This window comes from Cibotium barometz, chromosome 30 (assembly GCF_041138505.1).
Source record: "Cibotium barometz isolate CiBa-2024 chromosome 30, ASM4113850v1, whole genome shotgun sequence".
Taxonomy (NCBI): Eukaryota; Viridiplantae; Streptophyta; class Polypodiopsida; order Cyatheales; family Cibotiaceae; genus Cibotium; species Cibotium barometz.
In genome coordinates, this window is record NC_141075.1 from 30330618 (window position 1) to 30337943 (window position 7326).

Consider the following 7326-nt stretch of genomic DNA (forward strand, 5'->3'; position numbering starts at 1 on the left):
CTGACACATCCCCTGTTATGGAACTAAGCATGTGTTGCATCACAAACAGCTGCTCACTTCTGTCATCACCTCCATGTTTGCTAGATGATGCATAGTTGCCTTGCTACAACTTCCCACTTTTAATGTCATTTTGCTTTTTGTAGCAGTCCTTTGCCATGTGTCCTGGTTTGCCACAGTAATAGCACTTTATGCTATTTGCATTTTGATTTCTTTGCCAACCACCTCGGCCTCTTTGGCTCCCCCTGCCTCTAGACTAGCCTCTTCCACTTGTGTATGATTGCTGCTATATATCATTGGACTGTTGTTGTCTAGAATTCTGATTTCCTTGTTGGCCACCACCTTGGCCTCAACCACGGCCTCTACCTCTGCCTCTACATGAATTAGAGTAGAAGGCCTGTTCCAATGTGTTCTTGCTTTGTGAAGAAGTATCCTCACTTAAAGTCTTTTCTTCTATGATTAGCATAGATATCAAGTCTCGAAAGTTGAGAATATTCTCCCTAACTACAATGGAGGTCTTGAATGGCTTGTACTCTTTGCCAAGCCCATTCAGACAGACACTCACTAAATCATCATTCTCCATTGATACATTGATAGACCCAAGGGATTCAACAATGCCCTTGATCTTTAAGACATCTTCATTGATGGACATGCTTTTCTTTTTCAAACAGTATGCAACTCTTGCTTTAACTACAACTTCCTTGCCTTTGTGTTAGTCTGGAACATCTGAACCAAATTCTGCCATGCAACTGCCGGAGTGTTTGCATCCTGTATGTGTCCTATCATAGTGTTTGTGACACTAATTGAAAGCCAGTACATGACTTTTCTTGCACCTTGATTCCAACCCTTGAATGCATTTATAAATATGAGTATCTAACCACCTTTGATGACTATAAGGTTTTATTGTTTTTGATAAGAAAGACAGACCACCTTCATCTCCTTACACTATGCCTTTAAAAATGGGAAGACACTCGGCTCATCCTAAATCTAGCTAAGTGTGCTTTTTTGTAGTTACTCAGTGGTTGGATCCTTACTTCTACTGCTAGGACACAGTGTCCTAGCAGAGCAGGCAGAAGGATTGGGAGTGTATCTGGCCAAGGTGGAAGTCATTTTGAAGTTGCACGCACCAAGGAATGCTAAAGAATTTCCTAGGCTATATCAAGTGGCATAGTAGATTCATAAGGTTTTTGGTTAATGTGGCTACACCCTTGTTTTGCTTCACTATAAAGGCCACAAAGTATGTTCGGCCTCAAAGGGTGTTAAGAATCATTTTGGATTCTGAAGAAGAAGATGGATTTCTTGCCCATACTTTAACATCCCAACTTTGACCTAATATTCCTGTCATTGTGGATGCTTAAAATGTGGCAATAGGACGTGCCCTGATGTAGGAGGCACAAGAAGTATAGTTTCAACACATATACTATGCAAGCAAAAGCTCCAAAACGGAAATGAATTACTCTACCACAAACAAAGAATCATTTGGAATAATCTACTCTATTAAAAAGTTGAGGCATTATCTATTAGGGAATGTTTTTGAGTTCCATGTGGATCATAAGGCACTCTTGTATCTGGTAAATGTTGATTTTACAGCAATGTGATGAGCTATGGTGGATCAAATGCAAGAATCAATATGATTAGCAAGTAAATAGAAGGTTATTAAGGTAAGAAAATAATTAATCTAATAGTATAATGTAGGCATGGATACTCAAAAACCAGCAATTTCTCATTAGGCCAATGCCTTAATTTATAGCTCTTACATCTACAAGGTGCCACTGATTTCTCCTTGATTTGTGCCACCTCCTCTACATCTGGGAGCACCTTTTCCTATAATCTTTCCACACCCCTGTATTCACTCATGCTACCCTTGATTCTCTCATTCAGTAGATTCTTCTCACCTTTTCAATGCTACCCACTCAATTACAGACTCCCTTTTACAGTCTCTAGCTAAGGGCTTGTTCCCGCACACACCCATTCACTTGCATATTTCAACACCTCCCCTCAAGTGAATAATTCTAGCACACCTGGACCCTATACCAAGTTTCCCTCTTACTTGGTAGCCCGCGAGACTAGTGCCTCAAGTCCCTAACTCATAGTCCTTGACACTCTCTCTCTATGTGTCCAAGGCTACTAGAAGTGCCCTAGGCTACTACAAGTCCTTGACACTCTCTCTCTATGTGTCCAAGGCTACTACAAGTCCCTAACTCATAGTCCTTGACACTCTCTCTCTATGTGTCCAAGGCTACTACAAGTGCCCATAACTTTGACTAAAGTGCTCACACATACGTCTACCACATGGCCTACATCATTAGTGGCTCAGAGGTGGTTTTACTCTATTGGGGCAGGTTACATTGGGTTGTGGGGTTTCTCTCTTCCTCTCTCAGAGAAGATATTCTGACTCTTCTACCTTAGGAGTCTCCAACATGAAGTTTGGCGATGCCGATCCTTCTTCATTGGGTTTGCTGCAGCAGTCTCTAGCCATGTGTCCTGGCTTCCCACAGTTGTGGCAAGTGAATATCCTTACTCCTCCCCTGCCTCTTCCTCGTCCTCGTCCTTGTGCGAGACCTCCTCGGGTATAGAGTGCTTTCTCTTCTCCAGTTTTGCTGGGTCCAATCCTTCTTCTCTTTGACCTTGTTCTCTTGCTCTAGTAGAGCTCTTTCTATCTCATGCAGCTTCAAATTTGGTACATTCTTTAAGCCATAATGTTCTCATACTCTCCCTTGTCCACACTCTTTAGAAGCACTACTAGTGCCTCGTCATCTTCTACTTTCTTCCCAATGGCTGCAAGTTGTTGTTTGATGCTTTTGTTCAAGTGTGTGGTTAGAGGTTCACTTTTCTTCATGTCAAGTTTGTAGAATTGCATTAGCAGATTTATCTTTGAATTCTTTGCTTGAGTGCCAAATAATTTGTTAAGTTTATCCCATGCATCTTTAGCTTATTGTATCCCTACAATGTGGTGAATGATTTCATCATTTAAGCTAAGTGCAATGAGTCCTAATGCTTCCTCTTTTTGGTGAATGATTTCACCAAAAATTGCATAAAGCCAAGGATAGTTGGTTTTGTAGTACTGGATGGTTGGGACATCAACAAACTTCAAATTACAATCTAAAGTGATAGAGATCTGTATCAAATACCCAATGGTAAGTTTGAACCATCAATTGCACCAAAATACAGTGATTAATGCTAATTAATTCACTAATTAGTGAGATTAATCTCCTATTTTGTGTGCAAAAAATAGAGTGTACGGGGAGGCTATATCTCGTGCCTTAGAGTTCAAATGAGCTCAAATCCTTTCAAAGGCATCAATAGCAATTAGTCTGGTAGAGGATCATGCCCAAAAACATAAGATTTGACCAAATATTGAATGCTTAATCTTTGTTTTACCAAAGTCACTTGCAGATTTGATCCAGAGCTTGATGCCACTTCTCCTTGATGTTTTTCTGAAATATGAGTTCATAGACCCTTGAAAACCCACGGGGCTGAGATGAATTAGATTAATTCCACTTGTGGGAGTGTAGATTTGCAATTTGCTCTAGGAAAGAGGCACCTGCAAATTCACAAATTTTGGCTGCATCTGACGATGGTTTGAAGACTTGTGGTGGCAAGCTGATGCATGGGAGGTGTGGCTAAAAGGATTTTAGCTAATTTAAAGGCTGGAGGGAGATCCAGTCCCTCCACCAGCTGGGGGTGTAGAAGATTAGTTGAATAGGACTAAAAATAAGGATTAACTCTTAATCCATGATTAGTATGGTGATTAGGCTTAAAAATTAGCTGAATCCTAAGGTATGGCTCTAATACCATGTTGATTTTACAGTAATTTGATGAGCTATGGTGGATCAAATGCAAGAATCAACATGATTAGCAAGTAATTAGAAGGTGATTAAGATAAAATTAGTGCACAATTAATCTAATAGTATAATGTAGGCATGGATACTCAAAAACTAGTAATTTCTCATTAGGCCAATGCCTTAATTTATAGCTCTTACATCCACAAGGTGCCAAGCACCCACTCCACTTATTTCTCCTTGATTTGTGCTAACTTCCCTACATTTGGGGGTATCTTTTCCTAGAATATTTCCACACCCCTATATTCACTCATGCTACCCTTGATTCTCTCATTCAGTAGATTCTTATCACCTTTTCACTGCTACCCACCCAATTACAGACTCCCTTTTACAGTCTCTAGCTAAGGGCTTGTTCCCGGACACACCCATTCACTTGCATATTTCAACAGTAAATAAGTTGTACCTCGCAACAAGAAAGTTGGCATGATGGATGTGGCTAAAGAGTTTAACTTCATCTCATGAGTAACTAGCATGTAATAGTGGATTTCCCATCTAGAATGGAGTTCAGAGAAGCTCCAATAGGGGTGGAAGATGACTTTCCAAATACACAACTGTTTGTGGTGGATGGTGAAAAGGTGAACTAGTACAAAGAAATGTTACAATTCCTAAACTAACCTATTATTCCTAGGATACATGTCAAGGGACCAAGTTGACCCTCCAAATTATTGATCAAATACTAAGAAGATATGTCCGAGCATGAGCGTAAGCTATGTTGGTGGCACAAGATTTTCTAATCATTGTCATTTAGCACAATGGTATCTTGGAGGATGCGACACCATGAATTGAAGTTCAGTGTCATTGGATGAAGGAAGAGGTAATATAAATATGTTTATGGGAGTTCTTGAGTTACGGTGCTTTGTGAACGTATGTCAGGGCCACCGAGAGATGCGTATATGGTGTGGTGTGATAAATAATGCATATATGATGTGATCAATAATGTATTTGAAATGATGGGGTGATGGTGGGTTTATGTAGTTAATATTCTATTGAAGGAAAGAGAGTTTTAGTGTAGAAATAGAAAGGTTGAAGGATTGGGAAGCGGACCTTGGAGAACATGACAACACATAGATCTTGGTTGCTTGGCTTAGCACCTAGTCTATACTTGCTTTGAGCTCTTTACCTAATGGTATTGCCTTTGTTGGTGGTGGTGTAGATTTAGCTTGTGTTAGCTCTTCATGAAGGTGCCTTCTTTGTGTGTCTGTAAGGGCCTCTTGTGTAGGTTGTTTTCCTGAGTGCAAAACCCAAGGTGGGCTTTACGATTTCCTCATTACTTCTCCATTTCCTTTTCTAGCATAAAGTTGGTTATCCATTGTTGTTTTTTGTAGATCTAATGCTGCTCTCAGAGGAGGCCATTCTCTAAAGATTCCTGCTTGGTGAGTACTTTGTTGTATTCCTCCACCAAACCCTACATCTGTAGATCCTCTATCTTTAGTAAATCTTTTTTGGTTTTGTTGCCTCTTGCTTTGTAGCTTCTAGATCTTCTTGAACTTTAGCTTGTTGCACTTTTAGATCTTCTTCTTTGCTCTTTATTAGCTCATCTTGGTCCTTCCTTGTCTTTTGCTTGCCTCCACTTCTTGGCCACCATCACACTTATTTAAGCTATGGCTATTGTTTCTTGATGGTACCGTGTGAGCATTTCCTTTCACATAAGGATCTAGTGGTTTTCTAGAAAGTACATTCATAGATTTCAATTCATCGGCTTCTTGAAAAACATAGCTTTCCTTCATTTCTCAGATGTAATTGTAGACTCCAATGGATAGCTTTGTTGTGCTAGACTCTCCTTACTCTTTGAGTGCTTGTCTCACCACCACTAGAGTCTTAATCAAAGAAAGGTTTGGCAATTGCACTATGTTCTCTAGAGAGAACATGTCATTCTCTCCTTATGGGAAAGGTTGTTATTGTTCAGTTTGAGGCTCAAGCACTACGCTTTTTTGTGGTTGTGCACTGTAAAACACAAGCTCTAGAATCCACGAGTGCTTTTATAAATGTAATCTATCATGCTATGAAGAAGGAATTACCATCGTTAGAGAGAGAGAGAGAGACTAATTTGGAAGAGGCCATGCAAAGGTTAGAAGAATAGCATCCAGTTGTGCGGTATGTAGAAGTAGAAGCCAAGGAAAGGAAAAGAGAAAGAGGGCTCAACTCCTGCTTGGAACACCAAAATTAATTTTTTAAATGATTCTAATAATAACTTAGCATAAAATAGAGGGTATGAGATGGTGATAAGCTTGGCTATAATTCCATCTCATACCCTTTATTTTATGTAGTTTTGTAAATCATGACTTGGTTCACTAGAGTGGCTCTGAGTGTGCTAGGTATGTTGCTACTAAGGTTTTGGCACCAATACATGCGGAGATAAGGATACTTGTGATGCGGAGATAAGGGTACCACAGGCACCCTATACGCCTCTTTTGTATTCATTGCACCAATATCTATCGTTTGAGTTTGATTAATAACTATGATTGTTGGTCTTGGCAACATAACTAATACAAGTGATTGGTCTTGGGTGGCCGGCTAGGCAAAACATTTGATACTTTAGGATAATCACATGAGTTTGTATCATGATTGGTCTTGGCAGCATAGCTAACGCAAGTGATAGGCCTTGGTGTGGCTAGGCAAAACATTTGATGCTTTAGGATAATAACATGAGTTTATATCATGATTACCACATCACAAATAATGTAGGCCTTTGTCTCAAATGAGGACATTCTAAACTTGCATGATTTCAATAAAAAATTGATGCTTTAGGATAATAACATGAGTTTGTATCATGATTACCACATCACAAATAATAGAGGCCTTTGTATCAAATGAGGACATTCTGAACTTGCATGCTTGCAGTAAAAATTTCACACTACACTAGACCTTAGCAAGGATACAAATAAGCATATTTCAGATTATCTTATGCATCACCAACTTTAAGATCTAGTCCTAATTTCTCAAACAATGTTGCACTCATCTCTTCTAAGAATTTGGTTGCTTAGTGCTTGGATTGCTTTTGATACAACATTTGGCTTAATTAATTCTATTCAGCTTGATCAATGCTCCCACCAAATTCCAATGGTATTCGGCTTGATCAATGCCCCCACCACCTTCAATGCTTGATGTGTACAACCTTAAGATCTCCTTTGAAATGCACCTTGTCATCAGAAATGTAGATGACAAATTTTTTTAACCTCACCTTGTATTCAAATATACAAGATGTGACCCTTTGATCCAGGTGGGAGCTTATCTAGCCTAATCATTAGCGAGAGTCTACACTGACCTTTCTATTTGATCCAGGCATCGTCGGAGATCCTTTTGACGGTGCGGCGGGATTACTTCACGTTTGACCCAAGTGGCCGCACACTCATGGGGCGAGGGGAGATACAACCTACCCTTTTGACCCGGGTGGCACAAGATCTATGTCCTTGATCTTGTCTCTTTGGCTTTCCATTTGATCTGGGAGGCCTCTACACCGTCTATGTCACCACGATCTTCATTTCCA